General features: G+C 37.5%; 1 pseudogene; it reads left to right on the top strand.

Moving 5' to 3' along the window:
* Positions 1 to 17,276: 17,276 nt before the first annotated feature.
* Positions 17,277 to 17,661, top strand: LOC109448977 (large ribosomal subunit protein eL33 pseudogene; annotated as a pseudogene).
* The last annotated feature ends 941 nt before the right edge of the window (positions 17,662 to 18,602 follow it).

Raw genomic sequence — 18,602 nt, 5'->3', positions numbered from 1 at the left:
ATTTAAGCCATCTGAATGTACTTCCTGCACCCCCCCCCCTTTTTTTGCTATGTTCAGCATCCGTAAGAGTTAGCCATTTTCCATCCCTCTGAGAATGCTTTCCTATAATCGGTGTCCTAACATAAGCTCTGTTCAGCCAGACTTTAAGCTCAGTGTGATTAAATTCTTAATCTGATATCTAATATCACATAACAAAAAGACAATAGAAATTGTACCCAAGTAGTAGAAAGTGTAGGAGTAAGATGGAAGTATATGTAAGATTGACTACCTTTGAGAAAAACATTATTACAGTGTTGAACTTAAATAAATGTAAAGGTTTCAGAGGTGGAAATTAAGTGTTCTTGCAAAGATTTAGTGCATGGTGTGAGAAAGCATATATGACCTAGGATAATCCTGATGAGCTGAGAGAATGCACTTGCCCCCTCAATGTCAGAATGACCTCAGTTGTTAATTAGCCACACAGGATCTGCCCTGTATGTTAAATGTTAGAGTCATAAAGGCTTTCATGGCTAATGTCACATCTAGATTGTTATTGCTAGTACATAGTTTATGGAATTATTCATGCTTTTTCTCAGCCTCGTATTTCCAGGATAAAGGAAATCACCAATGCAAAAAGCCAATGCAGTAATTAAACACTATAGACACTCAAAACAACTCAGGCCTTTCTCTTTCTCACCCCCAACCCACTCACTAGCTTTCTACTTTTGTTTAAGCTCTTAATAAATAATATAGTTGGCAATCAATAATATACTCCTGCTATTTCCATTCTTTTAAGGTGGAAATCTGGAATTGAGCCTCTTTCCTTCAATAGGCTTATCCTGCATTATCTGCTTGAATGCAGGGCCTCTGAAAGAGCTCACATGACAAAAATGCTACATCGACCTTTTATATGGTCTTTGAAAATCATTAAATGTGAAAAAATCTATTTGGCCAATCAAATTTGCATTTGCTTCCCTCCTATTTTGCAGGGTTACTTTCTTTCCCAGTAATCAAATTTACGTTCCTTTATTCCCTTAATATTTCCATGTTAAATGAAAAAAAGCAGCAAATATATACACACCACCAGCCTCATCATCACCACCATATACACATCCAGACACACATTTGCACATCTATCTGTAGATTTTCAAACATTATTTCATAGTTGATTTTCCCTATATCCCTACTAAATCAGCATATTAATTTATTTTCAAGGCTACTTGTACGATTGAATAGATGAAAGTGTGAGCAAAAGTGTGGTTTATGTGTATATGTTGGCAGGGAGCAGGGAGGCTATATATAATCAGCCTTGAAGGAAGCTAATGTCACAAGGAAGCCCAACGCTCCAAATGGCCCTGTCCTTTCAGAGTTCATTACAACTAACATCCAGATTCAGAATGCAGTTCAATTCATTTATATAGGTATTCAATGAAACTAATTCATATGAAATTATTTTTAAAATAGAATTTAACAATTCCTGGACTTCTACTTTTTTAATCTAAGTAAAATACTAGTTGATAGTCTGGGTCTAGGATAGATGTTTGGAGGAAAGTCTTTTCCTAAGGTTTTTTCACCTCTGCTCCTCTCCTTTTAGTGAGCCATCTTTAGAATGGTTCAGCTGTGTTTCATCTGCACACCATTTTGAGCCCTTGTAAATATTTCTGTATTCCATGGGACTTAGAGACAATTGTCGAGGTAGGCACATTTTAAAACAGGTAAATCACAAATCCAAAAATGGAGAGTTTCCTATTTTTATGTTGATATCTGGCTACTTTTTAAAGATGGTAGGCAATGATATATCCAATAAGGGCTTAATATCCCAAATTTATAAAAACCTCACTCAACTCAACTCCAAAAAAACAAACAACCCAGTTAAAAAATGGACAGAGGACATGAAGAGACATTTTTCTAAAAAGGACATACAGATGCCAAACAGACATGTGAAAAAATGCTCTACCTCACTAACCATTAGAGAAATGCAAATAAAAACCACAATGAGATACCACCTCACTCCGGGCAGAATGGCTATCATCCATAAATCAACAAACAACAAGTGCTGGCGAGGATGTGGAGAAAAGGGAACGCTGGTGCACTGTTGGTGGGATTGCAGATCGGTGCAGCCGCTGTGGAAAACAGTATGGAGGTATCTCAAAAATCTGAACATGGAACTACCTTATGATCCAGCAATTCCACTCCTAGGTATCTATCCGGAGAAATCCAAAACTCTAATTAAAAAAAATTTATGCACTCCTATGTTTATTGTAGCACTATACACAATAGCCAAGACATGGAAACAACCGAAATGCCCATCGGTAGGTGACTGAATTAAAGATGGTAGGGACTTTATCATATTCATTTAGTAAATATTCTTTATTTATGCTGATAATAGACATGTACAAAAGAGCTTAGCAGATTTCAAAGTTAATAGTTAAATAAAAATAAAGCCATTGTCTTCTCTCCTCTATACCTTATTACACAAGTGTCTGATTTTAATTTCCTTTTTAAAATGTATTAATTCTAAAACTGCAATCTTATAGTAAATGATAATATACTCACTCATTTTATATACATTAATATATTTAGACCACACCCATTCTTTAGTTTGTCAGTTGAGCTGGGTTTTGCACAGTCCTCAGAATATTGCTTTTCTTGTCATCGCTCTCCATATACTATTTAAGCTTAGTGTAACATGTCATAGATTAAGAAAACTCTAGCTCTTTAAAGCAAAATTCAGTACATGTCTACAGAATTCATGTAAGGGCCAAGCAAGGCTCAAGCACATCTGTTTGATGTATGCTCCACTCCTGGTATAGGAGTCACATGCACAAACGCATGAATATGCAAAATGTTATGTATTACTTATAGATTTGAAAATCACTAGAGAAAAGACCTTTATAGCAAGATGTTAAAATAAATTTTTTTTAAGCTCATTGTTTAGACTGAGTCCCCAAAAGTTCAGGGACAAAAAAAATGTGGCATATCCTAAATTCATCGTCCAAAATGTGGTAATGAACCATCTTTGCCGGATTTGCAAAGGAGGCTTGAAAATACTGGTTTTATGTCATTTAGCTAACCACATACCTTTAGCCTATAAAAGAGGACACAGAGGCCTGGAGAAGAGAAATTGGGAATTTGAGAAAGGTTTTTCCTAGAGAAATGTTCGAATCAAATCATGTGAATTTATCACCTTCACCCTGCCCGAAGTGGAGAGTAGAAAGGGTGGAGCTTTGTCCTTACTTTACAGGTTATCCTTTGCCATTTACAAGTTCCTCTGTCCTTACTTGAGGAACTTCAGTGGGATCAATCACTGACCTTAAGTAACCTTTAAATAATCACTGACCTTAAGTTTGAGGAACTTATGTCTGATACACTCTTGAGGGTTGAGCAAGAGGCCATGTGTGGAGCTGCTTGTTCTTATAAGTAGCAAACAGAGAGGCACAGCCAGTCTGCATGTCCAGAGTTTGGTGGGCTTAAGATCTGCAAGTGTTTCCCACAGACCTGGTGTGGACTTTCAAGAGGAACTTGCTTGGGATTTTCTTAGGTGCAGCTCGAGAGAATTGTCTGGAAGAGCTAGGAAACCTCAGTCAACAGGTCTAGGGCTAATGAAGGAATAAAGTAACCAGTTTAGGGAGCTGTATTTGTACTGGAAAGTGAACTTTGAATGGAGATTCCCAGCAATTAAGAAGATGGGTGTCTGAGCAATCCACAAAGTACCTGATGAGAGGAGCCAGCACTAAGTTGTCACAGCCAGATGAAACCAAGGGCAGATTACAAGGGCATCAATAAAGTAACACCTTTTCTATACAACCACACTACACACACACACACACACACACACACACACACACACACACACACAGACACCATTTCTATCACTCCCAACCCCAGAGGAGCCAGGAGCCATAACTATTGACTATTTTTTTCAGGGGATAAGAACTGTTTTTAAATAAGACTTTATTTTTTGGAGAAACTTGAGGTTCACAACAATATTGAGCAGAAGGTACAGATGCATAGCCTTCCTCGTTATCGATGTCCCCAAGCAGATTAGTATATTTGTTACAATTGGTGAACCTACATTGACACATTGTCACTCAGATTTCATAGTTTACATTAAGATTCACTTTTGGTATTGTACATTCTATGACTTCGGATAAATTTATAATCATGTATATCTACCATTATAGTATAATACAAAGTAGTTTCACTGCTCTAAAATTTCTCTGCCCAATCATCCCTCCCTTCCACCTGACCTTTGACAACTGTCCTTTTTACTGTCTCTGTAGTTTTGCCTTTTTCAGAAATCATGTAGTTGGCATCATGCAGTATATAGAATTTTCAGATTGGCTTCTGTCACTTAGTAATATGCATTTAAGTCTCCTCTGTGTCTTAGCATGGCTTGTTAATGCATTTGTTTTTAGCATTGAATAATATTCTATTGTCTGGATATGCCACAGTTTATTTATCTAGTCTACTACTGAAGGACATATTGTTTGCTTCCAAGTTTTGACAGTTATGAGTAAAATTGCCATAAACATCTGCAGGTTTTTGTGTGGACTTAAGTTCTCAACTACTTTGGTTAGATATCAAGAAGTGAGATTGCTCAATCATAATGGTAAGTCTATTTATAGTTTTGTAAGAAACCTCCAAACTGTCTTCCAAAGTAGCTGTACCATTTTGCATTCCCACCAGCAATGAATGAGAGTTCCTGTTGCTCCATATCCGCATCTACACTTGGAGCTGTCAGTGTTATGGATTTTGGTCATTCTAATGGGCATGTAATGGTATCTCATTGTTGTTTTAATATGAACTTCCCTAATGACATATGATGTAGAGCATCGTTTTTTATGCCTATGTGCCATTTTTATATCTTCTTGGTGAGGTGTCTGTTAAGGTCTTTGCCCATTTTTTAATTGAATAGTTTGTTTTCTTATCATTGATTTTTAAGAATTCTTTGCATATTTTAGATAATAGTCCTTTATCAGATAAATCCTTTGTAGATATTTCCTCCAAGTCTGTAGCTTATCCTCTCATTCTCTTGACGGTGTCCTACATAGAGCAGAAATTTTTCATTTTAATGAGGTCTAGCATATCAGTTATTTCTTTTATTGATTGTGCTTTTGTTTTGTATCTAGAAAGTCCTTGCCAAATACAAGGTTATCTAGATTTTTTTTCTATTTTATCCTCTAGTAGTTTTATAGTTTTGTAATTTACACTTAGGTCTATGATCTACTTTGAGTTAATTTTTATGAAGGGTTTATTGTCTGTGTTTAGATTCAATTTTTCTTACTTTCTTTTTTTTTTTTTGCATGTGAATGGCCAACTGTCCCAGCACCATTTGTTGAAAAGACGATCTTTCTCTATTGCATTATCTTTTCTCCTTTGTCAGACATCAATTGACTATACTTACTTGGATCTATTTCTAGACTCTCTATTCCATTCCATTGACCTATTTGTCTATACCACATGGTCTTGATTACTGTAGCTTTTTAGTACATCTTGAAATTAAGTAGGGTCACTCCTCTAACTTTGTTTTTCTCCTTCAATATTGTGTTGGCTATTCTGGGTTTTTTCCATCTCTTTATAAACTTTAGATTCAGTTTATTGATGTCCACAAAATGACTTGCTGAGATTTGGTTTGGGATTGCATTGAATCTATAAACAAATTTGGAAGAAATTACATCTTGACAATATTGAGTGTTGATGAACATGAACATGAATATCTCCATTTATTTAGTTCTTTGATTTTGTTCATATAAATTTTTGTAGTTTTGCACATATAGATTTTGTATATATTTTGTTAGATTTATACTTAAGAGTTTCATTTTGTAGAGGGATGCTAATATAAATGGTATTGTGTTTTGTGTTTTTTTTTTTTTTTTTCATTTAAAATTCCATTTATTCATTACTGGTACATGGAAAGCAATTGACTTTTGTATATTAACATTGTATTCTGCAGCCATGCTTTAATTGCTTATTAGTTCCAGGAGGTTTTTGTTTGTTTGTTTTTGTTTCTAATTCTTTCAGATTTTTCACAAATGTCATCTGTGAACAAAGAGAGTTTTATTTCTTCCTTCCCAGTCTGTATACCTGTTATTTTCTTTTGTTGTCTTATTGCATTAGCTAGACAGTTTTGAAAAGCAGTGGTGAGGGGACATCTTGCCTTGTTTTTGATCTTAGTGGGAAAGCTTTGAGTTTATCATCATTAAATATGATGTTATCTGTTTTATGGTTTTGGGTTTTTTTGTTTTTGTTTATTTTGTAGATACTCTTTATTAAGTTAAGGGAGTTCCCCTTTATTCCTAGTTTACTGAGAGTTTTTATTACAAATGGGTATTGGAGCTAATGACTTTTTAACTCACGAGATAATATGCGACATGAGGTATAATAAGAATAGAGTTTTAAAAAGCATATGTGTTTTAGAAAACCTGTTATTTAATATAATTATATAAATTGGTTAGAAAACATATGAAGCAACTGTTGTATTTTCATATCCATCACAACCATGTGGGATTTTTGGAAAGCAGAAAACTTTATGCAAGACCTTAAATTTTAAACAATTAATGATGGGGATTCGATAAATTCTTCTGACTATCAATTCTCCCCAAAATTAGAATTTGTATTGCCCATTCAATTCTTTACTCATTCTAAAAAGTATCTTGCAATAAGTTTTTAATTGAATCTCTATTTGTTGAGAATCCTTGTTCTATATATTGGAGTGCCCCCAAACCATTTACATAGGTTATACTTGGCAGAAGCCAGAGGAGAGAATGATGTAAAAGGCTTTTAGAAAAGCTCAGAGAATGTCACATGCTTGTTCTTGCTCTAGTTTTCTTACTGTGTTTTCCTTTTAGGTGCACAATAGGACTATCTCCTCCCTGAAGTAAATAACTTTGTTCCATGAAATGCAAGTGATTTTCACTGCCTATAAGATAGTAATTTCTGATTCAACCATTACAGGTTTGGGCTAACCAATTCAATTATATTTGATTGGGTCCTGCTCACTGATGAGTCAATTGCAGGGTCACACCATCAATATGTGCCACACATTATAGCAAATAGGTTTTCAAATTGTTATGATATTATGATTATTAAGAATGATCATTCAAATCATTTTAGGACAATTCTATTGTTTGGATAATTTTTGTGTTTATACTTCTGTATAAATGATCTTTCATTCATCTACTCTTAAGTTTCTAGATGGAATTAATTGAGAAATAACCTGATAAAAAAGAAACAATGTTAAAAAAAAACCCCAGACCTATTGTTGTTTGTTACATCTTAGCCTTGTGAGTCATATTTTTTCTACCACCATGTAATAAATAAAATATAAAAATAAAGTCTATTGTTGAGACTAAGATTTTTCTAATTTACAGTTTTTGTGTTCACAAAAAGCCTTGTTCTCATTAATGGAATTTATAAGTTGTTGCAAATCTGATATGATGGTTTTACATTACAGTATGTTACATAATTTTACATAGATAACATGTATTTATCAATTTTATTTGAGGTATTTGTATAAATTTTATTTTGATATTCCCATTGCTCTCAAAAACTTTTTAAAATTATTGATCTACATTAAAAGTTGAAAAACTACCGTGTTTATCATTGGTATTATAATACGCTGGGCTTAGGATCAAATAAATTATCTGTATTTTACTGAAATAGTTAATTTTGGTATTGCACTTATAACCTATTAATTTATACACATGGATTTAGGTTTATTTTAACAATGTCTGCAAAAATATGTCTGCTAAATGTTTTGATAAAGCAGATTACAGATAGAAGAAGTATTTTCAAGGCCTTTGCTATTGCTGTTGATATACAAATAGGAAATATTTATTAGAAATTATTCTCACCTGCTGATTAAAATAGTCACAGGAATTTGATATTCAGACCTAATAATAAATGAGCAAATCAAATGAAGGAATAACCAGAGTAATACAATACAAATATCTGTGTTGTGAGATGAATTATAGGTTAGCCAATCTAAGCACTCACCCAGTGATTGAATACCTGTTATGCTAGGACTCTGTGCAATACAAACAAGTATAAAAGGTAGTCTTTACTCTCAATGAGCTTAGATGTGGGAAGCGAGATATAAACATGTGAGATTTAACTAAAACAATTTAAATCAGTAGAAGAAATTACTAAAATGAAGACTCAAGAGAGTATATTATCAACTGCCAAAATAATTCATTAAACAATCTATTCTTTTCAGAGGAAGCCACCCAATCTATCCCATAGATTGATATACAGAAGAGAGTTCTATATACATTTAAGAATGAAAATATGCAGAATATCCATTTTGATAACTCACCTTTCTCTTAATTTAGGTATTTTTATGACATCTCTTATATAGGACACTCCTTGAGCGACAATACATATTTCAGTATGTTAAATCAGATATCATGTATTATTAAGAATAACATTAGACTCTCAAATGCAAAGTCTTTTTTGGTTCATGTGACAAGAAGATCTAGGAAAATGTGACTAATATAGAAGAAGAAGTGGGCAAAAAAGGAGATTTCAGTTGAAATTTTCTGATTTTTGTGGATTACAAGTTGAATCTAAGTTTTGAAGTACCATATTGTAGCAAGTCATTACCAATGAGGCTATAAAAGGATAATGGTATTGGTGATGGGGCGAGAAGGATTTTGGTTCCTTTAGTCAAACATTTTGACATCAGAATCTTCAGATCTCTTTACTCTCTTTTTCGAATTAAGAGGAAGTTGATTCTCATTCCCTCTTTCCCCTCCGCTGTTCCAATTCACCCTGCCATAAAGGAAGTTCTCTAATTCTTGGAGTAAGTTTCTGTTCCACTACTTTCTGTACTATGATAATTTCTCCTCCAAAGAATGCGACACTGGGGCTCAAGCTCTCCTCCCCTTTTGTATCTTGAGATATCGCTGTCTTGTGTTGTCTCCTGCCGTATGGCATATTCTAGTGTAATAAACATGACATGACTGTTTTACTTTAGTGCAAGGGAATCTGAGTGTTGAAACTAAAATCAAATAAGTTACAGTTAGTTATGATTTTTCAATTACTAAGTCTTTGCAATCTACATTTCCAGTCATAGCAATGTCCTCCTCTCTACTTTGTTTAATAAACAACTCCTTTATGAATCTATTTTTACCTTACACTTCCAACACTTCAGCTCTCTGTATTAAGAAATTATCCTTCAAAATACACATATTAGTATGTATGTAATCTTAGATATGTAAACAATATTAAAGATTGTCTAGTCCATCTCTTTAAATATAAAATGGGACAAAAAATTCAGACCCAGAGAGCCAATAATCACAAAAAAAGTGGCAGTACTGAGATTCAGCAAAAGTCACTTGGCTCCAAACTTAATGCTCATACTTACTACTCTTTCTGTCATCAGTCCACTAGCATTTTCCTTTCCCCATAGTATTAAATTGTACAAGCTCCAATAATTATTATAGAAAAACTAGCTATGTAGTCTAGCCTGTAGTAAGATTTTCATGAGCCTGGTATTAATTCAAACAGTCTGTATTTTGTATTTTATTTTTTGGGGTTTTTAAATTCTTAACAGAAAATTAAAACCAGAGGTGAATAGTAAATCTGCATTCATTACAAATAGGTTTTCCTGATCTCCTAGTAGATTGTTCTGAGATTAGACCTCAAAAATTGTGAATTATTAACAACTTGAAGCAGGGATTAAAAAACAAAAACAAACAAACAAAAACGAAAAAACGTTATTCTAAAATTTCCATACACTTGCCTCCTCTGATTCTGGGATGGAGGCAGGAACTTGGTGAACACAAGTATATATTTATTTGGTGGAGTAGTGATCAGTTGCACATGTCATGGTTGTTTAGGAAAATTACCTTTCCTTTTCGTCCTTTTCTATAGCTTCCATTTCCCACCAGCTCTTGCACCTGCCCGCTATATCCAAAATGCCAGTGTGACTATGAGTGCCAGAGGCAGCAGATGGGAAGGTAAGCATTCCCTGTCTGTATTCTTATATTAGCCAGTAGGATTTCTTGTTCCTTCCCATAACATTCCACTCAGTTAATCACGAAACAGTCAGATACAATGTCAAAGGCATTTAGTACTTGTTACCAGGGTCTGAATCAGAGATTACCCAAGACTCAGTTGAAAACATGGGTTTGAATATACCCACTAATCTCACTTACACCTCAGTCATAAAAATACTTTTGAACCCCACTTGTGATGGAATGCCCAAGAAATGCTGGAGATAAATGGGATCTCAGAGGCTTCTGCCCCCACCTTATGTTGAGGTTACCTGTGTTTCCAAGTCAATTAACACTTCAATCTTTGCTCTTAATGCTTAAGTATCATTGAGCAAGTCTTTGGAGAAGATGAGAAACTAAGAGCTTGGTAAGTCACCTTTGTGAGTGCCTATGAGAGTAGTGAGAGGGATTCTTCCTGTGCACTGATGCTGGAGGCTTGGTTCAGAGACTACTAGCTAAGGGAGCTCTAAACGTAGGAGGTGTTAATTAGGTCCACCTGAGATTGATGTGGCTGGAGTTTCTCAGTGAATGTTACATTTTAAACTAGCCTGCCAAACACTGAGCACTTGCCCCAAAGCTAATAAACATAAATACTGGTGAGGAGGTGGGGGAGAAGAAGAAAGTGTGGGGATCTCCTGTAGAAAGTTTTGCCCCACCCACCCATCCACAGCAGCTGGTGTGGAGAGAAACCACAACAATGCATGAACCCCTCAAACATAGCTCTCTGGACTTCCTGGGAGTCAGCGGCTGGTGTACTTGGCTGCAGGCTGTCCAACAGCTGCTGAGGCAAGGGACTCCCAGCATCGCACAGGAAGGGAACTTGCTCAGCCTGTTCTCACTGGCATGGTCCACAACCCCCACAGTGGAACTGCGGTAAGGAAAACACTCTAGGCCCAGTATCTCTGGGAGAGGTGAAGGAATGGCAGAGCATGAGCCTTTCCTGGACAACTTCAGAAGAGGTCCAGGCTAGGCTGTCTTTTTGAACTTAAATTTCTTCCAGGACTACTGGGGGTCTCTGATTGGAGGTGACGTGGCAGAGAGAAGGAAGTGAGTTTTTTTTTAGTGAGTCATAAGAGACCACTGTATTCAAGTTGTTGCACTGAAAACATATATATCCTGAAAAAAATAACCCAACTGAGGCCAGAATTGGGTGACTCTTGGGCCAGAATTTTAAAGCAAGCAGGGAGTCTCCCTGTGAACTGGAACCAAGTATAACTGGTTTAAAATGCTAGATCACGTTCTTGGAAGGCTGCAGACTAGAGGGCTTCCACGTTTTTCCTGTTCACATTCTGTGCTTAGATGCCTACAGGGAATCCAAGGCACACGCTAGTACATCTTACCTCTTTTCTAGGAGTTGTATCTCCCAGGCCCCTCAAATTGTACTCCAGGATCTTTTATTTCAGGGATTTCTCAATACCCAAGGAGTGGAAAGAAATGGAGAATGGAACTTTAAGCCAAGAGTAATGTTTTTTCTTATACCATGATTGAAATGTGGAATGTGTTCAGCGTGAGAACACGAATAAAACTGAATGACCCTGTCTATTTGAAAAGGTCCTTAAATATCTCATTGTGAGAAACTGAGAATCTGGGAGTGAGTAAACAAGAGTTGCCAAATATCGGTATAACCTCTGAATCTATGTAATACTTTTGTGTTCCCCACCATGACGATGAGTAAGAAAACAGTTCTAAGAAACAGACCCTGTGACTCTCTACTCACTGAGTATTCATGAAGACCAAAATCCACGCAAGGTCTTCTAAAATCTAAACCCTAACAATCTCTGCAGTCTTAGCTCTTGTCACATTTGTAGTTCTCCAAATAGTTGCTGACACACAGTGAGCATTCAGTACAAAGGATCTAAGATAAAGTTTTCTTTCTGGATGATACCTTATCGTTGAAGAACTATCCAGGACTATGAAGCCTTTTCTCACCTTCTCGCCTTTCCCAGATATAACAGTCACGATTATTTACTTCTATAATAGCAGCCATGAGACTTTGAGCTCCTTATGCAAGAAGTATAACATTCTACTCTATATTCCCAAAACTTAGCATAGTTCCCGGGATTCAGGGCATACACAATAAATATTGAATGCATGAGGGAATGAATGTAGAAACAAGACTAAAATATAAGGATGTGTAGTGCCTTAACCAAGCATTTTGTAAAACCAAGACAGGACAAACATTAAATATAAAAATTTTAGCCCCTGCTCTCCTCAAAATCCAACCACAAATTCTATGTTACATGAATCCTTTTTTGCATTGAATATCTATAGCTATATATAAAGTGAACGCCTGCTGAGTGGGTGGATGGTAGTGTTCACTCTTATTTAGTGAAATGTGAATATGTCAGAATCAGAGTGAATAACAAGAAAGTGGTTTATGCAAAGCTGTCAGTTGTCATGCCTTTTTTTTTTTTTTTTTTAAGTTGAGATGGTGCTGAGATGGTTCAAACTTAATATTCACAGCCATTTTATCACATCAAATATGATCATTAGCAAACAGTGTTTGAACGGTAGTTATTTCCTGACTGACAATAGCCATCCGGGGGTACTCACATTCCCATATGCCTGGGACTGATACAATTCAGATAGTCTGTAAAACAGTGGGAGGAAGGAAGTAATTAAAAATGAAGGGGAAGCTGGGGGCAGGGAATAGGCACCAATTCTCTCTCATCCAAGAATATCCCTATATCTATTCTCTTGAAAGTTATAGGTGGAGACAGAAATACTATTTTAAACCTATTTCATATCCTCAAATTGGCATGCTGTTTTGACCATAGGGTGAGTGTCAGGAAACCCTGAGGGTGGGCACTAGTGTTTTAAATAAGTTCGGGCCATAGACAAGAAAGACAGGAAGAAATTAGCTGTAGCATATTATGGATGGGGAGGAAGCTGAAAAAGTGGACAGCAGTAAAATTAAAAGTTCAGTGCCTGAGCAATATTTTATAACCCATTACCAACCCCCTACTCACCCTAAGCAACATTTTACTGTCACCAGCAGTATCTTTACCATGTGGGATGGGGGTGGTGGGTGAGCTGGTGGGGAGGAGGCCTGACCCCCAGGGTTTCTGAGCATTGCAGAGGCTTCTTGGGCAGACACATCACCCAGAAAGACAGAGGGAAAATAAAGTGTTCGGCAATAATTTGTGAACGCTCAGGATACAGAGTAAGGAAGCTTTAACTACCTTCTTAATGTTAGGACTAGTCTGTTGCAAAAACCAACTAGTTGTTCACTAAATCCCTGCCATGTTCTTTCTGCACATGCGACTACATTACAGCACCCAACCTTTCCCCATCTCCAGTTAGGTGGGATTCTGTGGCAAGTTCCAGCCAATGGGTAAAAGCGATTGATGCCACTTTCCAGGCCCAGTTTATAATCCACTGCTGTCTCTTTCCACACTCACAGCCTAAATGGAAAAGAATCTGAGCCTCTAGAGGTGGGAGGGCCCCAAAACAGATAGGGTCTGGGTCCTTCTATGATTTACTCATCAGGCGGCCTACCAAACACAACACGCCCCTCCCTGCCAGCCGTTTGGATTTTATATGTCATTCTGTGAAGCCACTGAGTTTTGGAAGTTTGTTCCTTACAGTAGAGATAGAGCTGCTGCTTCCAAACCTTTTACACCAATAATTCAAATGGTCTTACATACCATGTCCTCCCCTGTTCTCTGTCACTCTCAGGAGCCCCTGCTTGACATCTCCCCTCCCATTCGGTGCACGCAAGCAAACGGATCATTCGGAATGTCACAAACTCACTTGTGGATAGAATCGTAATGACATTTAAATAGCCAAGGAATCAGCAGAGCAATATTGGGGGAGAAAATGTATAAAGAATTGAGGGGACATAATGAGCAATGCTTTTAGTCATTGTGGTATTCGTTTTCCATTGATGTGCACATGTAATTTCAACTAAAGTGCCAGGTCCAAATGCATGCAGCCTTCCCCATGGTTTCTGAAAGCTCTGGGATTTAACTAGAATAATGGGGCAATTTAAACAGCTTTGGGCTCTCAGTTTAAAGCTGGGATGGCGAAGTGAGGTTATTAAACAAATAAATAGACAAATAATGAATCTGGAGTGTAGTCATGAGAGATTGGAAGTTTGATGGGGAGTGGGAGACCCATAAAACTGGGAGGCTGGTGAGCGAAGAATTTCCTCAAGCTCCTATTGCATATGTGAATCTTCATCTGGCTGCACAGCCTTCTTATTTATCCAAATGATGAATTAAGCTGTAGTACTCCAGGCTAAGGCAGCAGTAACCTCTGAAAGCTGGTGGCTCCCCACGTGCCATCCTTTGCTTGCTCTCAGTCTGACTTTTTCTGTCCAAGGATAAAAAGGAGATTCTTTCTTCAGCAAACATAATCCCCTGGTCACTGCATTTCCTTACTCTTGTGCTTCCCCTGAGGCACTCAGGCCACGTAGTCGATAAAAAAATAAAAGTGCATTTAAGAGCAGAATTACTTATAATCACAGAGTGAAGGAAACAGTTGTGCCTGCCCAGGCAGGGGCAGGAAACAGAAGGCAGGCCTTCAGCAGCACAGCTAACGGTTCCGGCCATTGGGCGGGGACGGAGGGAAAAGGGTTCTGTCTACGATCCTTGCCTAGGGCAGTCAGGGAACTGCCTGGGACAGAAAAGCAAACTTTGGTGCCTCTTCCCTGTCTAGTTTTCAGGGAGATTCCTCCGAGTGTCCTGCATACCCAATCCACAGGGCACCGTGCTCACGGTCAGCAATTGCTAAGCCAACCGGTACCTGTTCCCTTTCTTGATTTCTTTTTTTGAAAGTGCTTTTTGATTAGAAATCTCCCTTTCCCCATACACACACCTTTTGACTTGCTTTCTAGCCAGTTTACTACCAGCTACTTTTCTCTCTGTCTCGGAGATACCCCAGACAATGGTGCTACCCCAAGATGGAAGAAAGATCTCCAAGTGACAGTTTGAAAAAAATTTTCCCAAGAAAACTACTATTCATAGGTTATATTATTATTCATAAATATATTCACTTCCCTGTAAGACTCCTATCTATTTATGTTAAGATCATGGGGGGTGGGGGGTGGGAGATGAGGGTAAGGGGGATCAAATATACGGCGATGGAAGGAGAACTGACTCTGGGTGGTGAACACACAATGGGATTTATAGATGATGTATTACAGAATTGTACACCTGAAATCTGTGTAATTTTACTAACAATTGTCACCCCAATAAATTTAAAAAAAAGAAAGAAAGAAAAAGATCAGGTGTGGGATGTACTTGAGGTAAAGGAAGATGAGCATACATGATATATGTTACCATCTTCCAGAAGCTTTAAGAGGCATCGTGAGATTGCTTCTGCCTCCTGCCATGAAAATGGTACTCCCCACGCAGAGATTTATTCTTTAGCCTGGGTCCAGGAATAAGACATATGGAACAGAGCCAAGTGAAATTAAGCAGAGACAGAGCATCTGCAGCCAGTAACATATAATGTTATCTGTTGTAAGCCACTAAAATTTGGGGGTTGTTTATGGATGTGGCAAAGCTGACTAATATACCACCTGATCAGGAGCATTAGGAATGGATTTTGTGAATGGAGATGAAATTTATTGAGTTAAACCCCTATAAGGTTTTTGAGTTGTTTGTTGTCACTGTAAATAATTACCTAATATAACCATCCCTCCTCCATTTCAATAGCCCAGGCTACTCATTCGCTTCTGAAGCAGAGGGACTATAATGAGGTAGAGGGGAAAGACCCCAGATACTCAAGCTCAGTAAGATTAAAAGGAACCAACTTGAGACTTCTCCAAAAAGCTGGGACAGTGATAAACATCCACTACCCCCTTGTACTGTAAGTCAAAACATTACAAGTAGAGTGTGGTAGCTTTAATGTATATGTATATCTTTGTAACAGAGACAGAGATAAACTTGGCTGTTCTTCTTTATCTTTATCCTATTTTACTCCCAGATTTGCTCAGTACTGTTTCTTAGCAACATGATTTTGGAAGGAACAAGGTCCTTTCAAGCTGGCAGTGCAACCTGAACATGCTCTTTCTGATGGCCTCTGTATTCCCTAAGACGCTTCTTAGATTCTCTGTTTCTCACTCAAATCCTTTGAATTATTCTCTCTCCATGATTCAAGCAATTCAAGCCTAAGTCAACCTTTCTACATGCTTTTCTGTAGTCTCTGATCTTAATTAGACCTAGGATTTCTTATTCTAGCTGTGTTAGCTTTATTTTTTGGTATGTTCTTTTGTCAATTTACTTCTCCTTTTTATCTACCTCCTATTCTTATATCCGTATTAACACTAACCTGTAGCATTATACTGTTGGGAGACAGGTCTCCATGAATCCCTATGTTTCTGCACATCTTGTGAGTAGAAGCACTGCCAAATTTTGTTCTAGACTAATTTTTCAAGAAGGTATAGAGCAAAGAGCCCTAGAAGATAGAAATAGTATTTTGCTGCAGAGAAAAGGGAAGGTTTGTTTTCTGTCCTCTATAATAAAGATAATGCCTTCCTTCAGCATAAATGGTAGATGGTTTTGCTTGCATCCCACTATAAAAGATTGGGTTTTCCTAAGCTCAGGGTTCTTCAGTTGTGACAAACACCAACTGTGCCACTTCACAGCATTCATCTATGCCTACCTGTGTCACCCTTGGGGGATTTAGAGGACACAGAGAACTAGCACAAACATGAATCTCGTGCTAGTGCTGTGAGTAATAAAGTCCTTTGTCTCTGCCCCAGGAGTCTCATGTCTTCTGCCAGCATCTATAAAACGATGGCAGGCTAATTTTTTCAGCTTACAAGCTGGGCAAAATTTTGGGCCCTTTATAGTTATTGACTTATACCACCTCCTATATGATTACAATTTAAATTATGATATATAATTTATCATAAATTAATATCTATAAGTATCCATGTTTATATGTATCATATATAAGACACCTATTTTTTAAAAAGAAAAAGCGTTGTAAAACAATACACCCACAACAGACACAAACACAAATACATTATCATTGTATGGTCAGATGTTTAGCATGTCTCCTTACTCTTATAAAAGGTTTGTGGAATCACTGAATGAATTGAAAACTGAGGAAACAATTATACATTATTTTCTATAGAATGATCAACTTATTTGTATCCCTAGTTACTACTGAACTTCTCAACAGAATGGAGGAAAGTCAACATTGACTTCAGGCCTCCAAAACAGCCACCCACTGTTTTGGTATCTGGAGTTTGATATCTGGAGTTGATATCTCCCAGAAGTGGATGCATTAGTTTTATTAAGAATGTGTGGAGGCGCCTTCCTTTTTCCGCCATCTTGGCACCTGGGGAGGCCTGCTGGGAACAGGGCTTCTAAAACAACAAATATGTCTGGAAGGCTGTGGTCCAAAGCCGTTTTTGCTGGCTATAAGCGGGGTCTCTGGAACCAGAGAGAGTACACAGCTCTTCTTAAAACTGAAGGTGTTTATGCTCAAGATGAAACTGAATTCTATCTAGGCAAGAGATGTGCATATGTGTACAAGGCAAAGAATAACACAGTGACTCCTGGTGGCAAACCGAACAAAACCAGAGTAATCTGGGGAAAGGTAACTCGTGCTCATGGCAACAGTGGTATGGTTCGTGCCAAATTCCGAAGCAACCTTCCTGCTAAAGCCATAGGACACAGAATCGGTGTAATGCTGTACCCCTCAAGGATTTAAACTTGCTGAAAAGTAAATAAAGTGGATTTGTTCTCTTGTGAGAAAAAAAAAAAAAAAAAGAATGTGTGGAGGCATCTCATCTCTACCTGTCAAGGACGGGGTTGGGGCTTTGTACTTCTCAATGAATAAGGTACTCAAGAACCAATGTATATACTGCAGTATATACCTCATTCAACATTTTTCCTTTGAGCTTTTATTCTTTGCAAGGAAGTACCAGGACTTTGGGACTTAAACACATCAATAGGCAAATTGTGATCCAGAAAGTAGCAAATGATATAATGCAATTAAAAATTCTGCAGTAGCACAGAGAGAGACAACCAATCCAAAAGACAGAAGGCGGCAATGAAACCAAAGGACTGGGCTAGGGAGTATGTATAAAGTATGGGTTATATCCCAACCCAATTTGGGGGCCTCATCCACTTTTATTTTATGTCTGCCTTCTTAGACCTGGATTTTACGTGTTGATGCAAACATCCATTCTGTGTTTCTTTGTCCTGACATCCTACTTCAGCTCTTCTTACCAGCCTTTTGCTCCTATAAAAAGTTCTTGATTTGGTGTTTATCCCTCATAGAATTTCATTCCAGCACCTTATTTCCATTTTCTGCTCTGGTTTTTTGGTGCTGACCACACGGAGTGTCACCCTGTTTGGTTCCAATGCAGTCTGGGGCAGGCATCTGTGTCTCTAACAGCCCCTGACATGTGTTCTAGTATGCAGACGTGTTTGAGAAACTTTGCTTAGGATATTCTACAACTCCACCAATTCTGAATTGGAATGAATTATGCATACCTGTCAGCCCATCCTACTACCTGATTTTTGCCCAATTCGTTTCTCTCTACCTTAGCCTCGCCTTCCTTTTCTCCCACTCATGGCTAGGACTGTGTGTCGTTCTGAGTAAGGGTTAGCAATGTAGTTCCAGAGATAGAACTAGAATTCAGTGCTTCTATCAGTAGGAGTT

The sequence above is a fragment of the Rhinolophus sinicus genome, chromosome 17 (genome assembly GCF_057876585.1).
Source record: "Rhinolophus sinicus isolate RSI-liver-muscle chromosome 17, RSI-T2T, whole genome shotgun sequence".
NCBI lineage: Eukaryota > Metazoa > Chordata > Mammalia > Chiroptera > Rhinolophidae > Rhinolophus > Rhinolophus sinicus.
Note: the sequence above shows the minus strand (reverse complement) of the source record. Positions and strands in the feature narration are given on the sequence as shown.